Source organism: Mobula birostris, chromosome 26 (assembly GCF_030028105.1).
Source record: "Mobula birostris isolate sMobBir1 chromosome 26, sMobBir1.hap1, whole genome shotgun sequence".
Lineage (NCBI taxonomy): Eukaryota > Metazoa > Chordata > Chondrichthyes > Myliobatiformes > Myliobatidae > Mobula > Mobula birostris.
Window position 1 is genome coordinate 9,939,868 of NC_092395.1, and position 23,672 is coordinate 9,963,539.

Here is a 23,672-nt window from a genome sequence, read left to right on the forward strand (position 1 = left end):
ACATCTAGTTCTGAAATCTGTAATATTACACTGGACACAAGAAATGGAAGTCAATACCCTAAAATCCCTATTATTATGTTATCCTGCACATATTTTCTTACAAATGACTCTAATAAGTTCAAGCTTTGCTCCAAGATAGGCTCTTGTCTCTGAATGTAAACTTTTGAATTAATGGATTTAGGACAAAATGCAGCCTGATATTTTAGTACTGCCTGAGGCACTGAGATAGACATTTACACACAAAGCTACTCACATCTGCATTGAGTTCCACTTCTGATATTCAGTTATGTTGACTTCTTCTGTCTTTTGAACAAGATGTAAGACAAGATGCCCAGTCTGCCTATTCAGCTTGATGTAAAAAAATCCCAGGAGATATATCCGAGGATGAAAAGGCAGTCCTCCCATTGTTCTGACTAATATTTGTCCGTGAAATTCTACAAAAGCAGAACAGCTGACATTTTATTACACAACTATTTGAGTAATCGAGCCATGCACAAACTGGCAGCGGCAATTGCTAAAATATCCAGTACTGTGCAAAAGTCTGAGGCACATCTAAAAGAATTCTGTAAAGTGAGGGTGCTTTCAAAAATAATGAAATGAAAAGTTTCTAAATATCAAATATTTACTATAAAGAGCAGTGGACAGTAAAAATCTAAATCAAATCAATATTTGGAGTGATGACCCTTTGTGCTTAAAACTGCATCAAAATCAGCACCTTGGAGAACTTGTCATGGCTGTTCTTCAGACTTTGGCGGTCGTGCTTGCTTCTGTCTCTCCATGTAATCCCAGACAGCCTTGGTGATGTTGACGTCAGGGCTCTGTGGAGGCCATACCATCTGAAACCAGTTAAAAAATCTAGGGTGCCCCACTCTCGCCTCTTACCCCTTCTCACCTGTCTATCGTCTCCCCTGGTGCCTCTGTTCCTTCTTTCTCCTATGATTCACTCTCCTCTCCTATGCGACTTTTTCCACTCCAGCCCTTTACCTTTCCTACCCACCTGGCTTCACCTGTCACCATCTAGCTAGCTTCCTTCCCCTCCCCCCACCCAACCTTTTCATTCTGATGTCTTCCACTCCTGAGGAAGGATTCTCAGCCCAAAATGTCGACTGTTGACCAAATTCAATGGATGCTGGCTGACTTGTTTTGTTCCTCCTGCATTTTGTGTGCGTTGCTTGGATTTCCAGCATCTGCAGAATTTCTCATGTTTATGATCGGGTGCCTAAGTTTTGTGGACAGTACTGTAATGGGGATCTGTCAAGGAAATAAGTCAGTAATTGTAGAGGTCTATGTGATGACAAAACCAAAATGGAGTTTATTGTCAAATGCACGAGTCCATATATGCAATGAAAAATTTACTCGAAGCAGCATCACAGGCACCTAACATTAGACACAACATTCACAAAAAGAACACAAATAAGAATTAGATCATTCAAAATAATACAATGAAGAACATCATTAGAAATTTTAAAATCGTGAAAAAATGTGAATGCAAAGTCTCTTTTTGAAGCCTGTTGTATCATGGTTGTCCAATGCTACTATCCTTGGCGATGAGTTAACTGACCCCATGGGTTTAATCTTCACAGTGCAGACAATCTAAAGTAAGCCTTCCTGTCTGATTGATGCACTGTCAGAGGCACTGGTCTGTAGAAGAGGGCGTCTCCTCGCACCCTGTCTAATGCTCCTTACAAATGCAGAAAAGACTTAGAAAATTGCCTCGGAAATCATCCTGTCACTGCTAACTAACATGCAATCTAATAGTGCCAATGCATTGTACTCTCCCTTTGAAATGGCACAGACGTCAGTGTCCCCCACTGCAATCAGTAGTGATAGTATCACAGCAGCTCCCTGGGGATGGATTTAAAGCACTTGTGTTTCAGCAGCATATATCAGAAACGTTTTTTTGGAGAAATGTTGCTTCCAGAGTCAAATGCTCCTCTTGTATCTGGTATTTGTGTTCTCAGAGAGCGAGAACTGCCACTTTGATTTCTTTCCCTTAGTTCAGTTAGGGTTCAGGTTAGACAACAGTAACATCTTCACATTGGAATTCACCAAGCGAAAAGTTACAGAACATAGAACGCTGCAGCACTTCCTGACCTGCTGATTTCCTCCAGCGTTTTGTTGGTGGAAAAAGAGCTCTCCAATGATTGCTGGATGAAAATGAGGACGGGGTGATAAGCAGATAGGTGATAGGTGATGGTATTGAGTGTTCATCCAATTAGAAACATAGAAAACCTACAGCACAATACAGGCCCTTCGGCCCACAAAGCTGTGCTGAACACGTCCTCACCTTGGAAATCACCTAGGCTTACCCATAGCCCCCTATTTTTCTAAGCTCCATGTACCTATCCAGGATTCTCTAAAAAGACCCTATCGTATCTGCCTCCACCACCGTTGCCGGCAGCCCGTTCCACGCACTCACCACTCCCTGCGTAAGAAACTTACCCCTGACATCTCCTCTGTACCTACTCCCCAGCACCTTAGAACTGTGCCCTCTCGTGCTATGTTCTATGTTCTTACATACGTAGAACATAGAACAGTACAGCACAATACAGGCCCTTCAGCCCCGTGATGTTGTGCCGACCCTGTAACCCAACCCTTTCCTCCTACATAGCCCTCCATTTTTCTGTCATCCTTGAGCCTATCTAAGAGTCTCTTAAATGTAAATACACAGATAGGTAAATGTGACTTTTCCTCTTTATAGAATCCAATGTCTTAGGGATGAGCACTGAAGTAAGGTGATGCTTTAAGAAATAGATTTTGAATCCATAGTTTTGAATTTTAATAGGCTAGTGGATGATCGGGAGGAGTTACCCATGAATGGAGACAAGCCGGTAATTAATTAGTTAATTATTGTCACTATGGCAACATTATGACCACTTTGACTACTTTGCCCTTGTTCCAGTTGTGTTCTTCCTCATGTAACTTATCCTGGTCATGTGAATGTGTCTCTAATTAACTGGAGGTCATGGGTTAAGGGTGAAAGCTGAAATGTTAAAGGGGGACATGAGGGGGTACTTCTTCACTCAGAGGGTGGTGAGAGTGAGCTGCCAGCAAAATGGTGGATGCAGGTTCATTTTTCAACATTTAAGAGAACTTTGGATAGGTACATGGTTGTGAGGGCTATGGAAGGCTATAGTCTGGGTGCAGGAAAGTGGGACTAGGCAGATTAATACTACGGCACGGACTAGATGGGCTGAAGGATCTGATTCTGTGCTGTGATGTTCTATGACTCTGTGTCTCTAATTCTATGTGCCTGTGACGCTGCTGCTTGGGCATATATGCACTTGTGAATATGACAACAAACTAAGTTAACGTTACTGAGATACCGTGAAGGGGCATGCAGGCAGGTTTTTCTACACATCGAGCTAGAGTTCTCCTTGCACAATCACTGGTGACAGGATAGGTTCTATCACATTACACTCTGGAAATAATGGACCCAGGCTTGTAACCAGGACAAATAAAACAATCATAGAGCATAGATCAATACAGCACAGGCCATTCGGCCCATACTGTTGTGCTAAACCAGCTAAAAAGCAAATCAAAAACACCCAAACTCTAATCCCTTCTATCTGCCCAATATCCATATCCCTCCATCTTCCGTACATGGATGGGGATCCAAATGTCCCTTGACAGCCTGGCCTCTACCACCATACCAGGCATCCACCACTCTGAATAAAAACATAACTCTCACATCCCCCCTTGAATCTACCCCCTCTCACCTTCAATGCATGTCCTCTGGTATTAGATATATCATCCCTGGAAAACAGATACCAGATGTCCACTCTATCTATGACTCTCATAAACTTACAAGGCTCTGTCAGATCTCCCCTCAACCTCGGCTGCTCCAGAGAAAACAGCTCGAGTTTATTCAGCCTCTCATGACAGAACATGCCCTCTAAACCAGGCATCCTTCCTATGGCGGGGCAATCAGACTTGAAAATAAGAACTTATTGTAAGAAAATGCAGGGATTGGTGGGATATGGATCATAAACAAAGACGGACAAACAACCAATGTGCAAAAGAAGACAAATCGTGCAAAAATACTGAGAACTTGAGTTGTAGAGTCCTAGAAAGTGAGTCCGTAGGTTCAAAATCAGGTTTGATGTCACTTGTGAATTTTTTTGTCTTTGCGGCAGTAACGCAATGCAATACATAATAACAGAGAAAAAACACATGAGTTACAGTAAGTATATGTATATATTAAAGAGTTAAGTTAAATAAGAAGTGCAAAACGTTGTGAGATAGTGTTCATGGGTTCAGTGTCCATTCAGAAACCTGATGGTAGAGGGGAAGAAGCTGTTCCTGAATCGGCGAGTGTGTGCCTTCAGGCTCCTGTACCTCCTTCCTGACGGTAACAGTGAGAACAGGGCATGACCTGGGTGATGGAAGCCACTTCTTTGAGGCATCACTCCTTGAAGGTGTAATCAGATCAGAGTTGAGGTGAGTGAAGTTCTCTACATTGGCTCAGGAGCCTGATGGTTGAGGGGTAATAACTGATCTTGAACCTGGTGGTGTGGAACCCAAGGCTCCTGTACCTCCTTCCTTAAATTAGAAGCAACAAGAGAGTATGGCTTTGATGGTGGGGGTCCTTGATGATGGATGCTGCTTTCCTGTGGCAGTGTTCCTTGTCGATGTGCTCAGTGTTAAGGAGGGCTCAGTCGGACAGCAAGCAGAGTTACCCGGACAGACTGGAAACAAATTCTGTTCTGATTTCAGATTTCCAGCAACTTTTTTTATGTTCACTAATTAGATAAAGTGGTCGTTCTCAACCTCCTTGTTGTATTCTGATTGGCTGCATGTTCCCACATCGCCATAGTGACTACCCATGAAATCTCAAGCAACACACATCAAAGTTGCTGGTGAATGCAGCAGTTCAGGCAGCATCTCTAAGAAGAGGTACATTCGACGTTTCAGGCCGAGACCTGTGTGTTGCTTGAAATTCCAGCATCTGCAGATTTCCTGGTATACCCGTGAAATCTGCTTCCTTTCTTATTGATACAGCAATTCGAATAGCATAAGGGATGGCAAAGTAGCATAGTGGTTAGCATCATGCCAACAACCTGAGTTCAATTCCCGCCATTGTCTGCAAGGAGTTTCTTGTGGCTGCGTGGGTTTCCTCTGGGTGCTCTCGTTTTCTCCCACATTCTAAAGATCGATTGATTTATTTATTGAGATTCAGTGTGGAATAGGCCTTCCAGTCCTTCGAGCCACACTGCCCAGCAAGCAACCCCCCCCCCCCCCATTTTAACACCAGCTTAATCACGGGACAATTCACAATGACCAATTAACCTACTAACTGATACATCTTGGCACTGTGGGAGGAAACTGGAGCACCAAGGGAAATGCACGTAGTCACAGGGAGAACGTACACACAGCGGCAGGAATTAACACACAAGAAAATCTGCAGACTATGGAAATCCAAGCAACACGCAAAATGCTGGAGGAACTCAGCAGGTCAGGCAACTTCTATGCAACAGAGTAAACAGTCGATGTTTCGGTCCTGATGAAGGGACTCAGGTGAAATGTCACCTGTTTACTCTTTTCCATAGGTGTTGCCAGGCCTGCTGAGTTCGTCCAGCATTTTGTGTTTGTCTGTACTGTAAAGCATTGTGCTACGCTACTGATTCAGGATCAATTCTTGAGGACTGGAGGGTAGCTAATGTTATTCCATTTTTTAAGAAAGGAGGGAGAGAGAAAACAGGGAATTATAGACCAGCTAGCCTGACATCAGTGGTGGGGAAGATGCTGATGACTAATCTTCTGGAATTTTTTGAGGATGTAACTATGAAAATGGACAAGGGAGAGCCAGTGGATGTAGTGTACCTGGACTTTCAGAAAGCCTTTGATAAGGTCCCACATAGGAGATTAGTGGGCAAAATTAGAGCACATGGTATTGGGGGTAGGGTACTGACATGGATAGAAAATTGATTGGCAGACAGGAAACAAAGAGTAGGGATTAACGAGTCCCTTTCAGAATGGCAGGCGGTGACTAGTGGGGTACCGCAAGGCTCGGTGCTGGGACCGCAGCTATTTACAATATACATTAATGATTTAAATGAAGGGATTAAAAGTAACATTAGCAAATTTGCAGATGACACAAAGTTGGGTGGCAGTGTGAAATGTGAGGAGGATGTTGAGATAATGCAGGATGACTTGGACAGGCTGGCTGAGTGGGCAGATGCATGGCAGATGCAGTTTAATGTGGATAAATGTGAGGTTATCCACTTTGGTGGCAAGCACAGGAAGGCAGATTACTATCTGAATGGTGTCAAGTTAGGAAAAGGGGAAGTACAATGAGATCTAGGTGTCCTTGTTCATCAGTCACTGAAAGTAAGCATGCAGGTACAGCAGGCAGTGAAGAAAGCTAATGGTATGTTGGCCTTCATAACAAGGGGAGTTGAGTATAGGAGCAAAGAGGTCCTTCTGCAGCTGTACAAGGCCCTGGTGAGACCACACCTGGAGTAATGTGTACAGTTTTGGTCTCCAAATTTGAGGAAGGACATTCTTGCTATTGAGGGAGTGCAGCGTAGGTTCATGAAGTTAATTCCTGGGATGGCGGGACTGTCATATGTTGAAAGATTGGAGCGACTGGGCTTGTATACACTGGAATTTAGAAGGATGAGAGGGGATCTGATTGAAACATGTAAGATTATTAAGGAATTGGACACGCTAGAGGCAGAAAACATGTTTCCAATGTTGGGGGAGTCCAGAACCAGAGGCCACAATTTGAGAATAAAGGGTAGGCCATTTAGAACGGAGTTGAGGAAAAACTTTTTCACCCAGAAAGTTGTTGAACTGTGGAATGCTCTGCCTCAGAAGGCAGTGGAGGCCAATTCTCTGGATGCTTTCAAGAAACAGTTAGATAGAGCTCTTAATGATAGCGGAGTGAAGGGATATAGGGAGAAGGCAGGAAAAGGGTACTGATTGTGGATGATCAGCCATGATCACAGTGAATGGCGGTGCTGGCTCGAAGCGCCGAATGGCCTACTCCTGCACCTATTGTCTATTGTGCTGTTCCATGTACCGGATAGTAGATTAGTTGGTCATATGGGTGGAATTGAGTGGCACAGGTTCGCTGGCACAGAAAGTCCTGTTACTGTTCTGTAGCTCGAAAGTAAAAATAAATAAAAAATGTTTCCTCATGCACAGTGGAATTCCAGGCATTGTTTGGGAAGCTATAGAAGCCTTCAGCAGATTAAAGTTTTTTAAAATCTGTTTTAAAATAACACAGGAATTAAAAGGACAAACTATCTGAGACTGATACAGTCCAGAGAGCTCTGTGTTCTAACCCAGTCTGTGCTAATGTTAACTGATCTCAAACTAGGAAACTGGAATTAACCTCAACATTCCTGAATTAAAGACCACAAATCAACAATGTCGACAGTTGCTCACCGCAACATACAAAGAACCTTGCTGGGAGTGGATGTGTAAAGACTGACTGAGTATTCACATGCTTCCAGCGAGGAATGACACTCATTGGGAACTGTGGTCAGGGTATTACGGGATCTCACATAAATTCAATCACGTATTCCCAGCCGGAGCTGTCTAATCTAAAGGGACATAATTTTACAGTGATTGGAGGAAAGTATAGGGTGGATGTCAGCGGTAATTTTTTCATTCAGAGAGTGGGTTTGTGGAACGCGTTGACGAGGGTGGTGGTCGAGGCAGATACATTGTAAGTTGTCCTGTGATTAGACTAGGGTTAAATCAAGAGACTGCTGGGCGGCCAGCGTGTCTCGAAGGGCTAGATATCCTGTTCCTCACTGTATCTCAATTAATCAATCAATAAATCAATAAATAAATGACATTTAAGAGCCTCTACAGTGTAGACAGACCCTCAAGTTAACATCTTATGAAGACATTCGAATTATAGGCTGGAGTGGGTTATTTCATCCATCGTGATTACTTCACTATTCAATGAGGTCATAGCTGACCTTAGAGTTCAAAGTTCAAGGTACATTTATTATTAAAGTACATATTATGTCATCCAGAAATTCATTTTCTTGTGGGCATTCATGGTAAACACAAAGAAACGCTGCAGAAGCAATGAAAAAAACGTGGACAATAAAGATAGACAAACAGCCGCTGCGCAAAAGACAACAAACTGCAAATACAAAAAAAAGAATAAATAAGAAATCTGAGAGTTTGCATCACAGATGGCCTCACCTGGTCTTTAATATCACCTCCTGGAGCAAGAAGGCACAGCAGCATCTCCATTTCCTCAGGAGACTGAGGCAAGTGAGGCCCCTCCCCACCAACCCCACCACCATCTTAACTGCATTTTACAGGAGCACCACTGAGAGTGTCCTGACAAGTTGTTTCTCCATCTGGTAAGGGAGCAGCCAAACATCAGACTGGAAGTCCCTACTAAGGACTGTGAGAATGGCTGAGAGGATCATAGGGGTCTCCCTATCATCCGTTGGGGACATTTATCAGGAGCGTTGTGTACACAGGACCCTTAGTATTATCAAGGATCCCACCCATCCATCCAGCATCCTCTGACTTTCTACCATCAGGCAGGAGACTCCGATGCATAAAAACAAGAACAGTCAATAGGAACTTTATTCACCAGCAACTTTGATGTGTGTTGCTTGAATTTCCAGCATCTGCAGAATTCCTGTTGTTAACAATCCATAGGAAACAGGTTCTACCCTCTGGGCATTAGTCTTCTGAAGTCTCTGCCACATCCTATTCAAAGTGTCACCAGTTAATCTGTTCTGTACCTGACAATATTTAATTTATGCGCTTTAGTTTGTTTATTTACGTATAATCCACCTGCAGATTCCACAATAAGTTATTGTGTATCATGTGTACAACTGTGCTTTACACCCTGGTTCAGAGGAACATTGTCTCATTTGACGGTATACATGTATATAGTTAATTAACAATAAACTTGACTTGACCTGATGTGATAAATATTAAAAACATGAGCTGAAGACTCCTTGACGGTGAGTCCATAGGTTGTGGGAACAGTTCAGTGTTGGGGTGAGTGAAGTTGAGTGAAGTTATCCCCACTGATTCAAGAGACTGATGATTGAGGGGTAATACCTGTTCCTGAACCTTGTGGTGTGGGTTTAGTTCAGTATTCCTTTAAATGTTCCTCATACCCCAGCAGGACTGTACCAACCACACATCTGCCAACCTACTAATCTCATTTTTGAATATTGTCAGCAATCGAGCCTTTGTTTCCCGATGCATTCCGAAGATTCTCCAGTCTCCGGGTTTCGACCCCTTGTTTTGAGACTGTGAGCCTTGGTTGCAGTCCTGCAGCCACTGAGGACATGAACTCTGCCAAGTCCAAGAAGGATGTTGCATGATAGGGTAAATGCACTGAGGCTGGGGGGGACTACAACCAGAGATCGTGGGTTAAGGGTGAAAGGTGAGTAGTTCAAGGGGAACATGAGGGGAAACATCTTCACTCAGAGGGTCATGAGAGTGTGGAACAAGTTGCCAGCACATGGTAGATGCAAGCTCGATTTCAAAGTTTAAGAGAAGTTTGGATGGGTACATGGATGGTAGGGGTGTGGAGGACAATAGTTCCAGTGCAGGTCAATGGGAGTAGGCAGTTTAAATGGTTTCAGCATGAACTAGATGGGCCAAAGGGCCCGTTTCTCTGTGCTGTACTTTTCTGTGACTCTATGACTCTCCGAGTCTATGGCCATGTGCACAAGTACATGTGTGCAATGAAATGTTTGCAGCAGTATTACCGGCAAGAGCATCATAGAACAGCATTCACAAGCAAACAGATATTAGACACAACTTTTACAAGAAAGAACAGAATTAAACGAAAAAAAATGTCCATTTTATTGCGAGGTGATCTAAGTGGACAGAGTGTTGCTAACTGTATTGACTAGGGTTTGTCAAAGAACCAAAGAGTTGAAGGAAGTAGCTGCTTCCTGACCCTAGTACCGTGGGACTTCAGGCTCCTGTACCTCCTGCCTGATGGTACCTACAAAACGATGGCGTGGCTTGGGTGGGCAGCATCTTTGGTGATAGATGTTGCCTTCTTGAGGCAGCATCTCCTGTTGATACTACCCGTGTTAAACAAGAGCACAGTTCAAAGACATTTTTAGAAGGTCTCATTGGCTATTCTGATTTCCATTGGTGTACTTTGGTGTGTTTGCTTCAAAACATTATTTATCTTGTGATCATGACGGCCAAAGTAAGACGTTATAATCATCTTTCACCTACATAATGTACTTCGACTCCCCCTACATACTCCTTGGTCAATGATTGCTCTTTTCCTTTCTCCTTAGATGCTGCTTGACCTGCTGAGTATTTCCACGTATTCTGGTTTTATTATTTAAAACATTCTGACTAAATTCCTAAATGACGGTATGCATGAATAATGTGGGATCATAAACTTGCCAAGGCAAGAGGAAGAAACACAAGGAAAGAAGGAAAAGGAAGAGATTCGCATTTGCATAGGACCTTTCACAACTTTCCTCAGCATCTCTAAGATTAGAGTTTGATTGGTGCCTACACACTGCTTCCTTAAGATTGATATAGCTGGGGGTGGTGGTGGGCACATGTTCCCGCTACCTATTAAATGCTCCCAATGGTGTGTGCTTCAAATAGCCTCTGACAGCCAGGTCCAGCTCCTGGCCTTCATGTGTGTCTTAGCTCCTAAGCCCAGCAGAACCATTCCTACTGACAGGAGGAGGGGCAAAGTTGGGTTACTGGCGCCTTAAACCAGTCACTTCAGACAGAGGGGTTCATCAGCCATGACTGGCGGCTCTTCTGGGAGAAGGGAAACTCTGATTTCAAACCTCCGCTGGTATGTGACCACACCTATTTATGAGGAAGGCTTCGGGAGTAAACTCCAAGGGAAAAGTCTGAAGCTGGAGTCTCTAAGGCAATCCCACGTTGAGTTCAACATTGACTGGCAATTCCTGCGATGCTGCTGCTGCCGAACTGTATCGGCCTCTGCCTTTGGGTTCATCAGATACATGGAGAGTGGGAACTTGCTACATGGGTAACAGTTGGCTCTCCATCTTCTACTGCCCTGTCTTATATATCACACAGACAGCTGAAAAGCAGCATCCATGGTTGACGTCGACCAGCAGAAAGTCTCAAGACCTTGAACTGGAAGCCTAGTTTTTCTGTATAGAGATATAGGCCAAATGCACGCCAGTGGCATCTTATCGGCATGGACCAGTTAAACTGAAGGACCCAACTCTCTTCTGTAAAAGTCTATGTGTCTCCGATTTTATATCTTCAGCAAATGTAACCTTACCAGGTGAAATTCGTCTTCCTTCTTCAGATTGTGAAGAATAGTGACTTACTACGTGATCAGTTGGACCTGTTCATGTGACTAGTGAACTTCCCTTTGTCATCCTATGCCTGATGGTATGATGGGGGCTGGGATGGTAAGGGGATGTTCAGCTGTCAATTACTCCATCCGCTTCACTGCGCTATCAACACAAGATGGCCAGGCCTCGTACATTAAACCACAAGTGCGTCACAGCACTTCCTCTTTTCCCAGATACTAGATGTTAAACATCAGAATGCAATTGAGAGAAACTGAAACTGGTACTATGAACCTCGCTCACCACAACACTGAACTGATTCCACAACCTATGGACTCACTTTCAAGGACTCTACAACTCATGTTCTCAGTTCCATCTATCTATCTATCTATTTATCTATCCATCTATCTATCTATCTATCTATCTATCTCTTCTTTTGTATTTGCATAGGTTGTCTTCTTTTGTACATTGGTTACTTGTCACTCTTTGTTTTTCTGTGTAGTTTTTTCATTAATTCTGTTGTATTTCTTTGTTCTACTGTGAATTCCTGCAAGAAAAATGAATCTCAGGATAGAATATACATACTTCGATAATAAATTTACTTGGAACTTTGGATCAACTTTGTACTTACTGAAACCCTAACGTGAATTGATATAGAGAGTAAATCAGCCCTGACTTCTCCCTTCCCGAAGGAAAGTTTGATGGCATTGGAGGTTTAAATATTATTGTGGGAGTTCCTGTCCAAACCCCAGCCACATTCAACCATTCAAGGTTCAAAATTCAAATTTATTTATCATGTGTATATCAAAACATACAGTGCTATGTGTCTTTCACGTTAACAAGCCACACACATAAGAATGTGGTTGGGGGCAGCCCGTAAATCTCATCACATGGAATGCCTACAACACTCGGCAGAACAATGTAGAACTCAATAAGCAACAAAACAACAACAGCAAAACTAGTCCATTCCTCTTTCCCACCTTGACACAAGAGATTCTTCAGGTTCTGGAATTCTTGAGCAAAACACACACAAAATGTTGGACTGTTGCTTTTGTTCAAGGTCAAAACTAGGAATGTCCAGCACTGGCAACATTTCCTCTAATTTTTTTTAACTGCGTGTCCAATCATTGCTCTGAGCAGGAAATTTTTACATGGCCTGAAAACTGTGTGGCACTTTAAATGTTTTTTTAATATAATTTTTACCTTGTTCTAACAATTTATTAATTAATAATTCTTATTAGATAATGATTTTAGGAAGATTTATTAGAAAAGTCAGAATATAGAATTTTTCACATCAAACAAACACAATCCACAACTCATAATGAAAGTAACTGATGTTAGGCAGTCAAAACAACTTACAGGCACAATGGCAAAAATAAAATGTTCTGACTAGATGGTGTTGGCATTCAGCAGGCCAGCTGTTTATTAACAATGAGCTAACCAACTTCCATTCTGTGTTTATTGTTACAATTTGTAACAATGTTGTAACTTGAAACACTGACAATGTACATGTTTTGAAACTTTATAAAGTTTCAAAGTAATGGTTTGGTATGTTTATTATTTAGAAAGTTTATGGATTATATTCATTTACACATAATTAATTACAGGGTATTTCACAATTATATTAACATAGATTTCAAAATTATATTAACATTATATCTTCTGATGTGCCCGCTGGTGGCATCAGTGCCAGACTTCAGAGTGAAAGCTCCCAAGTTCAAACCCAGCCGGCCCCCTGGCATGCTTTCCATCCATGCTGGGTTGAGAGTCGAGCTAGCAACCTGACCTCGTAAAAAAGAAAATGCCTGCTACAGAAACATCAACAGAAAAAAGTTGATGGCCTATGCTCTCACGTGTTTAAAAGGCAATTTCCTTCCATATTTTCTCCAGACATAAAGTGTAAAAGAGAGGCCAGAGTGGATATTGGACCACTGGAAAACTATGCTGGAGGGATAGTAATGGGGGACAAGGTCACAAACTGAATAAATATTTTGCATCAGTCTTCACCATGGAAGACACAAGCAGTACAGTGGAAGTTATGGGTGTCAAGAGTCATGAAGGGTGTGGTTACCATTACTAGAGAGAAAGTTCTTGAGAAAGTAGATCGTCACCTGGACCAGACGGTTTACACCCCAGCGTTCTGAAAGAGCTGGCTGAAGGGATTGCGGAGGCATTAGTCATGGTCTTTCAAGAATCACTAATTCTGGAATGGTTCTGGAAGACTGGTAAATTGCAAATGTCACTCTACTCTTCAAGAAGGGAGAGAGGCAGAAGAAAGAAAGCTATAGGCCAGTTAGTCTGACCTCAGTGATTGGGAAGATGTTGGAGTCGATTGTTAAGGATGAGGTATGAGGCTGCTTAACAAGCTACGAGCCCATGGTATTGCCGGAAAGATTCTAGCATGAGTAGAGCAGTGGCTGAATGACAGGAGGTAAAGAATGGGAATAAAGGGAGCCTTTTCTGGCTGGCTGCCAGTGCCATGAGAGTAGGTGATGGATGGTCATATGAACAGTTGGTGCATATCACATCCTAGTTATGCAACCACTGACACCAAGCAGACAGGTTCTAAAGAGTTTTGATATTGACTGGAGTCACCTGCCTTGTAAAGACAGGAGTCCTGATGAAGGGTCTCGGCTCAAAACATTGAATGTTTACTCTCTTCCACAGATGCTGCCTGACCTGCTAAGTTCCTCCAGCATTTTGTGTGGGTTGCTCTGGATTTCCAGCTTTTCCAGACTTTCTCGTGTTTGTAAAGACACTACCCAGAAGAGGGCAATGGCAAACCACTTCAGTAAAAAAAATTGCCAAGAGCAATCATAGTCATGGGTAGAGAGAGGAAGACCATGATTGTCCATGTTATAAGATGTGGTACATGATGAAGATGTCAGTGATAGTAAACCTGATTCTGATTGTCTTTAGCATCTTCCGTTTTAGTCATGATTCCCATTTAGTGGCACTTCAATACGTGGTTAATTCTGTGTTCACCTAGAACGTTTTTAAATGTAAGAGTACCAGCCTCCACCCTCACTCAGCTATTATGTACCCAAGCACATCCTCATCTCTCCATATTGTTTTATCTGTCTTTTATATCCAGCCATAACTTTTAGATCAAAAACACTACGGTGATAAGATCCTGTCAGTAAGCATTTCAGTCAAGTACTGACAGGAAATCCTATAAGCTCTCCTCCCAGCCGCTGTTCTCCTTTCCTTTCAGCAATCGCCATGGTAACACAGGCCTGCTTCCACTCAAGGCCTTCATTGTGACGTTACAAATGAGAAAAATACTTCTGTTTTAAGAAGTTTCTGAAAGTCTGAAGATATGACAAATCAAACCTACAACATTATATCACCTCCCCAAAAGATAAAAAATGTAGAGTTGTTTGCAAGATTTCAACTTTCGCACATTTGCGGTCACTTAAATGAGAAGTTAGCACCAAGAAACTGCTAATCTCATCTAGAGTACTGTTAAATGTGCAGCCAAAGCACTTATGTTAAAATGCCTCTCTGTTGTCATTGTGAATAGTGTTTTGCTCACAGAGTAGCTTGCTCCATTGTCCATTTGCAATGAGGTGTGAATCTCTGCAGAACTGTATTTCCCTCTTTCTTTCAATCAAAGGGATGGGCTTCCAACTGCAGGCAATTAAACAATATACTCACAATCAGAATCAAGTTTATTATCACTAACATATCTCATGAAATGTGTTGTTTTGCAGCAGCAGTTCAGTGCTATACATTCCATCGAACTCAATATATAAGTTTGCTGATGACACAACAATTGTAGGCCGTGTCTCGGGTAATGATGAGTTTGAGTACAGAGAGGAAATTAAGAACCTGGTGGCATGGTGCGAAGACAATAACCTATCCCTCAGCGTCAGCAAGATGAAGAAATTGGTTGTTGACTTCAGAAGGAGTAGCGGACCGCATGACCCAATTTACATCATTTTGGTGCGCAAGTGGAACAGGTCAAAAGCTTTAAGTTCCTCGGGGTCAATATCACAAATGACCAGACTTGGTCCAACTAAGCAGAGCCCACTGCCAAGAAGGCCCACCAGTGCCTTTACTTCCTGAGAAAACTAAAGAAATTTGGCCTGTCCCCTAAAACCCTCACTAATTTTTATAGATACACCGTAGAAAGCATTCTTCCAGGGTGCATCACAACCTGGTATGGAAGTTGTCCTGTCCAAGACCGAAAGAAGCTGCAGAAAATCATGAACACGGCGCAGCACATCACACAGACCAATCTTCCGTCCTTGGACTCACTTTACACCGCACGCTGTCGGAGCAGTGCTGCCAGGATAATCAAGGACATGACCCACCCAGCCATCACATTTTTTGTTCCTCTTCCCTCCGGGAGAAGGCTCAGGAGTTTGAAGACTCGTATGGCCAGATTTGGGAACAGCTTCTTTCCAATTGTGATAAGACTGCTGAACGGATCCTGACCCAGATCTGGGCCGTACCCTCCAAATATCCGGACCTGCATCTCAGTTTTTTTTGCACTACCTTACTTCCCATTTTTCTACTTTCTATTTATGATTTATAATTTAAATTTTTAATATTTACTATTGATTTGTACTCCAGGGAGTGGGAAGCGCAGAATCAAATATTGCTGTGATGATTGTATGCTCTAGTATCAATTGTTTGGTGACAATAACATATAAAGTATTTAAAAAATACTAAAGTTACAATAAGAAATATAAAAAATTAATTCTAATGATATGTCAACACGTAAAGCCATCATGGATAAAGCCCTCCATTGAGCACATCTAGATGAAGCACTGACGCAGAAAAGCAGCATCCATCATCAGGGTCTCCCACCACCCAGATCATGCTCCCTTCTTGCTGCTACCATCGGGAAGAAGATACAAGAACCCCCAGACTCAACCCCAGGTTCAGGAACAGCTATTGCCCCTCAACCATCAGGCTCTTGAACCAATGAGGATAACTTCACTCCACTTTATTTGCCCCATTATTGAAATGTACCCATAACCCGTGGATTCACTTTCAGGGACTCTTCATCTCATGTTCTTGATATTTAATATTATTTTATTATTTCTTTCTTTTTATAGTTCAAGTTTGCTGTCTTTTGCACTATGGGTGAACATCCAAGTTGATGTGGTTTTTCATCGATTCAATTATGTCTATTATTCTATTATGGATTTATTGAGTATGCCCACAAGAAAATAAATCACAGGGTTGTATATAGTGACATATAAGTATTTTGATATAAATTTACTTTGAACTTTGAACTTCTGAAATTTATTCCGTTCCTTAGATGCTGCCTAACCTGCTGAGTTCCTCCAGCATTTACGTGCATTACTCTGGATTTTCAGCATCTGCAGAATCTCTGGTATTTCAAAAATAAATTATAGTGCAAAAAGAGATATATTGGAGTTCAAATGGTTCAGTTAAATATCAGAGAATGTATACAGTATACAACCTGAAATTCTTGCACTTCACAGACATCCACAAAACAGAAAAAAAACAAAGAATGAATGACAGAAAAAGTTAGAAACAGAAAGCCCCCCCACCCCCTCCCATGCACAAACAAAAACAAAAACATCACTCCCCCATTTTCTCCAGCAAACGCATCAACGCCCCACCATGTAAGCAACAGCAAAGCCCTCAAAGAGATCATTTCTCAAAGCTTCCATCAAAAACTGCTACCCATCTAACACTTCAACATCTCAGACAGGCTCTCCCTCTCACCAGCAAGTGAGAGAGAGATATCGCTCCTGCAGCAACGAGAGGGGAAACCAGCAGCTCGTTGTTTCGATGTTACAATCTGCCACGCTGCTTGTCCAAGTTCACTAATTTGAGAACCAACAGAGCATCGAGAGGGGGAGAGAGAGAGAGAGAGAGAGTTTGCTCAAGTGCAGGGGCCTTCCGACATCGGGAGACACCGGCTGCTGTCTCAATGTTTCAATCTCCCGCGACAGTTTAATTGGTGAGGAATGGGGTCGTTCATGGGTCCGCACCCCGAAGGTAAACGTTGAGTCTGAGAATGAGAAGCCACCACCCATGGAGAACCATAGTTTGAGATGCAGCTATAGATCACAGACTCCGACAGGACCCCGGCCACCTTGAGAGGAAAAGAAAGACATGAAAACGGAAGAAGAGTTGAACAGTATTCTGAAGGGAGAAAATATAAGACTGCAGACGCTGGAAATCTACAGCTACAAAGAAACTGCTGGAAGAACTCAGAGGATCAGACATCCAGGTTTTAACCTGAAATGTTGACAGTTCTTTTCCCTCCAACAGATGCTGCATCACCTGCAGGGTTTCTCCAGCAGATACAAGACACAAGAGACTGACGATGCTGGATTCTGGAGCAACATATAAAGCACTGGAAGAACTCAACAGTTCAGGCAGCATCTGTGGAGGGAAATGACCCAGATGAAGGGTCTTGACCTCAAACACTAACTGTCCATTTTCCCCCCATGGATGCTGTTTGACCTGCTGAGTTCCTCTAGCAGTTTGCTTGCTGCTCCAGATAACAGTGTCTACCGTCTCCAGTGTCCCTGTCGAATCACCTCTTTTGCCTCCACAGATATTGCTCTCAACCACCTGAGTTCTTCCAGCTGTTAATTTTTGTTCTGGATGGTGTACAAAATTATGAGGGGTATAGATAGGGTAAATGCAAGCAGCTTTTTACACTGAGGTTGGGTGAGACCAGAACTGGAGGTCGTGGGTTAAGGGTGAAAGGTGAAAGTTTAAGGCGAACATGAGGGGAAACTCCTTCACTCAGAGAATCATGAGAGTGTGGAACGAGCTGTCAGAGCAAGTGGTGCATGCGAGCTCAGTTCAACATTTAAGTTTGGATAGGTACAGTATATGGATGGGAGGGGAATGGGAGGGGTATGGTTCTGGTACAGATCGATAAGAGTAGGCAGTTTAAATGGTTTGGTGCAGATTAGATGGGCCGAAGAGCTTATTTCTTTGATGTAATTTTCTATGACAATGATTCTCTGTAGTATTCCCTGATGTAGAAACAGAATTAGAACCTTTCACTGATATTAACTCTGCTCAGTTAATAATGCAGGGTGATAAACCCCCCCAGTTAGGCCAAACGGAAAGTCAAAATCAAATTAAAATACATTATCAATGTATGTGTATGTTACCATATGCTACCGTAAGATTCATTTTCTTGCAGGTATTTAAGACCATAAAACATAGGTGTCAATATCGGCCATTCTGCTCCGCCATTCCATCATGGCTGATTTATTAACCCTCTCAACCCCATTCTCCTGCTTTCTCCCGTAACCTTGGATGCCCGTACTAATCCAGAACCTATCAACCTCCGCTTACAACAGAATTTTAAAAAGCTATACACAAACAGCTAATGTGCGAAAGAAGGCAAATTATTCAAATAGTGAAAATAAGTAATACTGACAACGTAGATTGCCGATCCTCCCTGAAGCTGGATTGCTGGGTTGTGGAACCAGTTTGGAGTTGCCGTGAGTAAAGTCGTCCATGCTGCTACAGGGGCCTGACGGTTGAAACGACGGTGCTGGCAATAATTGGCGATGTTTTGCAGGCAGCTCACACGGAGCACAGTACCGTGTAAAAGACTTTGGCACATATATCTATAGCTAGGGTGCCTAAGACCTTTGCACAGTACCATAGATGCAGACACAAGAGATTCTGCAGATGCAGGAAACCTGGAGCAAAGCACAAACTCCTGGAGGAACTCAGCGGGTCAGGTAGCATCTGTGGAGGGAAATGGGCAGTTCCAGCAGCCCTGAGCCAAGCTATTAACTGGCTGGCACAGTTAGCGTAATGTTATTAAGGTACCAGTGACCCTGTTCAGTTCCGTTGCTGTCAGTAAGGAGTTTGCACGTTCTCCCCATTTGAAAGATTATGGGATCATGGGTTAATCAGTCACATGGCTGTAACTGGGCAGAGCGTTGGGCTGTAAGGGTCTGTTACTGTTCTGTATCTCTAAATAAATTTCCCCCACAGATACTGTCTGACCTGCTGAGTCCCTCCAGGAAGTAAGTGTTCATGTTATAGCAGAGTGAGTGTGATTGAACTTGGAAGCAGGTCACGTCATCTTGTACAGTTACAGTAGTTGGCCTGTCTATACCCTCTTTTCCAGTTCAGATTAAGAGTATCTGAGCTGAAATGTCCACTGTTTCTCATTCACGGATGCTGCCTGAACGTTTTCCAAGAATTTCCATTTTAATATCCCCTTCATTTCAAGTTCAAGTTTAATTGTCATTCGACCCTACACATGAATGGTTGGTTGTCCATTGTATCTGACAAACACAGTTAGATTTGACAGTTCTGTTGTCCTTGCCTGATCACAGGACAATTTACAGTGACCAATTAACCTACGAACCAGTATGTCTTTGTACTGTGGGAGGAAACCAGAGCACCCGGAGGAAATCCCTGTGCTTCACGTAAACAATGTACAAACTTTCTTACAGAGGACACTGGACGTGAACTCTGAATTCCAACGCTCTGAGCTGCAACAGCATTGTGCTAACCACTGCGCTACCATCGCACCATATACTACCATGAGATTCATTTCCTTGCAGGCATTTATAGAGAAAAAGAAATACAATAGAATTTAATGAAAAAGAATTTCATAATAATCGCTGTCAAGCAACAGTGTGCAAACTAAGTCAAAGTCTGCAAATAAAAATAGTACTAACAACATGGCTTGTAAAGAGTCTGTAGATTGTAGAATCTGTTCAGAGTTGAGGTGAATGAAGTTATCCAGATCCCTCAATTTCACATTAAATCTCTCACCCCTTTTGTGAAAAAAGCACAATAGCATCTCTTTCACCGCAGACAGCTGAAGAAGTTTGGCATGAGTCCCCAGATCCTAAGAACTTTCTACAGCGGCACAATTGAGAGCATCCTGACTGGCTGCATCACTGCCTGGTATGGGAACTGTACTTCCCTCAATCGCAGGACTCTGCAGAGAGTGGTGTGGACAGCCCAGCACATCTGTGGATGTGAACTTCCCAATATTCAGGACGTTTACAAAGACAGGTGTGTAAAAAGGGCACGAAGGATCATTGGGGACCCGAGTCACCCCAAACACACAAACTGTTCCAGCTGCTCCCATCCAGGAAACGGTACCGCAGCATAAAAGCCAGGACCAACAGGCTCCGGGACAGCTTCTTCCACCAGGCCATCAGACTGATTAATTCACGCTGACACAATTGTATTTCTATGTTCTATTGACTGTCCTGTTGTGCATACTATTTATAATAAATTACTATAAATTGCACATTTAGATGGAGACATAATGTAAAGATTTTTACTCATGTATGTGAAGGATGTAAGAAATAAAGTCAATTCAATTCAGTTCACACCAAACATTGTTTCCCTTCACGCTGGGATAACGATTGTGCACATTCACATTCACCCTATCTATGGCCATCTTGATTTTATATATTATATATGTTTCGATACAGATTAAGCGAGAGATTTTCTTTTTCCTTCAGAGCTGGTTTGCCATTGGCTTGGGAATTGAATATGGAGAAGAGTAAAACAAAGAATACTTGTCTGCGATTCTGAGAATCTGTTCAATCTGTCCAAAGTACAGTTATTGTCAAAGTCTGTTTACCATTTAGCACTTTGAGATTGTTTATTCATTTCCATAGATGCTGCCAGACCTGCTGAATTCCTCCAGCATTGTGTATGTGGTGCTCTGGATTTCCAGCACCCGCAGAATGTTCTTGAGATTCATCTTTTTGCAGGCAACCACAAGAACAAAGAAACACAATAGAATCTACGAAAAATCCCCAAACAGTCATACATCCAATGTGCAAAAATATACTTCCAGCAGAGCGTTTGTTGTTCTTGTTGGAGACTATCAGACTGGGTGAGATTACAGTTCGGAGGGGGGAGGTGAGGATCTTATAATTGTTGCATTGTGTAAATTGGGCCCATTGTAGATGAGTAAACTAGGTCTGATGAATAACGAAGTGTGTGTGTGTGTGTGTGTGTGTGTGTGTGTGTGTGTCTGTGTGTGTTATGTGTGTGTGTGTACGCGTGTGTGTGTGTGTACGCGTGTGTGTGTGTGTGTGTGTGTGTGTGGGGGTACAGGAGCAGCAGAGTGTGGGAGGAGGAGGAGGAGGAGGGAGATTGCAGTCCTGATGAAGGGTCTTGGTCCGAAACGTTGAATGTTTATTCGCTTCCATAGATGCTGCCTGATCTGCTGAGTTCCTCCCACATTTTGCGTGTGTCACTTTGGATTTCCAGCACCTGTAGAATTTCAGAATTTATGAGGTTGTATTGCGAGTTTGGAGCCATGAGAGGTTTGAACGTGAGTTTTATCAGCCGAAGTGCTAAGGGAGGAGATCTGTTAAAGAGGTGGAAATGGTCAGTGTTCGTGAGAACAAGGATATAGAAAATAGGTGCAGGAGTAGGCCATTCGGCCCTTCGAGCCTGCACCGCCATTTATTATGATCATGGCTGATCATCCAACTCAGAACCCTGCACCAGCCTTCCCTCCATACCCTCTGATCCCCGTAGCCACAAGGGCCATATCTAACTCCACAAGGGCCATATCTAACTCCCACAAGAGCCATATCTAACTTACCTATGTGATCCTTAGTCTGGGACAGAACAGAAATGGGCTCCTATACCCATTACATCCTTCTTATCAATCAATCTACAGTACTGTGCAAGAGTTTTAGGCACATGTAAAAAATATCTGTAAAGCAAAGCAACACACATCAAAGTTGCTGGTGAATGCAGCAGGCCAGGCAGCACCTCTAGGAAGAGGTATAGTCGACGTGCCCTCGTACTCCATCTGTTATTTATTTATATACACACATTCTTTCTCTCTCTCTCTCCTTTTTCTCCCTCTGTCCCTCTGACTATACCCCTTGCCCATCCTCTGGGTTTTTTCCCCCCTCTCCCTTTTCCTTCTCCCTGGGCCTCCTGTCCCATGATCCTCTCATACCCCTTTTGCCAATCACCTGTCCAGCTCTTGGCTCCATCCCTCCCCCTCCTGTCTTCTCCTATCATTTTGGATCTCCCCCCACCCCAACTTTCAAATCTCTTACTAGCTCTTCCTTCAGTTAGTCCTGACGAAGGGTCTCGGCCCGAAACATCGACTGTACCTCTTCCTAGAGATGCTGCCTGGCCTGCTGTGTTCACCAGCAACTTTGATGTGTGTTGCTTGAATTTCCAGCATCTGCAGAATTCCTCGTGTTTGCGTCTGTAAAGCAAAGATGCTTTCCAAAATAATGAAATGAAAAGTTTCTAAATTTACTATAAAGAGCAGTAAATTGTAAAAAACGAAATCAAATCTGATTTTGCGATCAGGGCTCCTTGGTGGCCATACCACCTGAAACTATGTAAAAAATCTACAGTTCCTAAGATTGTGCACGGTACTGAACATTGGTTACATTAATCTTGGGTTCAGATATGATCAAAATCAAAGTAAAATTTATTATTAAAATATGTATACATTGACACATACTACTTTGAATTTCATTTTCTTGCAGCCATTTTCAGGAAAATAAAGGAATAAGGAATAATGGTGGCCATTCACACCATCCAATTCATGCCATCCCTCTGTCCCATTCCCCAGTAATCCCAGAAATTTATTTCCCTCAAGTGCCTATTCAATGTCCTTTTGGAATTATTGACTGTCTCTGTGTTCCCTCAAAGTATGAATTTCAAAGTTCAAAATAACTTTATGACAAAGTACAAATATGCCACCATATACAACTCCGAGACTCACTTCCTAGAGGGCATTCACAATAAAAACAAGGGAACACACAGTAGAGTCAATGGAGAACTGCACAAAAACGAAAGAACCAATGTGCAAATCATGTAAATGTAAAAAAGAAAAAGAAACCAATAATAATCTTAAACAACTAAGTAATAAATATTGACAATATCACTTGTAGAGTCATTGAAAGTGAGTTGATAGGCTGAGGAATCAGTTCAGTGTTGACTTGAGTATCCATTCTAGTTCAGGAGTAACTTTTCCTGAACCTGTTGGTGCGAGAGGGCTTACCTGTAATGGATATTTCCATTCATGGGCATTGGTGTTTTCATACCGTGCTGTGATGCAGCTACGCTTTAGGAAGTGCTTTCCAGGTCATTACCATCGGCCGCATAAATATCTTCTTCCACACATTCCACTCGCTCCTCCATATCCCTTCCCTAAAGTTTAAACCAGTCACCCACTGAAAGTCACAATTAGAGTTGAGTTTATTGTCATGTTCAAAAGCCCATGTGTGCACAGCTGCAGTGAAAAACTTACTTGTAACAAGATCACAGGCACATCCTATCGCACAAGCAGCGTTCACAAGAAAAATAATTTGAACATAATTATAACAATTTTCACAGGAAGGAGCACAGCCAGAACAAGGTGTGTGGCACGGTAGTTAGTGTAATGTTACTACAGTGCCTGGGTCTCTTTGTTTGTCCCACTTCCTGACTCATAGATGC

General features: G+C 42.6%; 1 long non-coding RNA gene across 1 annotated transcript in view; it reads right to left on the reverse strand.

The window, feature by feature from the left end:
• Window positions 1-271: 271 nt before the first annotated feature.
• LOC140188032 (uncharacterized) overlaps window positions 272-23,672 on the reverse strand; it is a 211,320-nt gene continuing 187,919 nt past the window's right edge. Inside the window, exons 4-5 of the long non-coding RNA XR_011883212.1 lie at window positions 23,236-23,407; window positions 272-434 (exon numbers count right to left, since the gene is read on the reverse strand). This is a non-coding gene — a long non-coding RNA (uncharacterized lncRNA). The remainder of the gene's footprint in view (window positions 435-23,235; window positions 23,408-23,672) is intronic.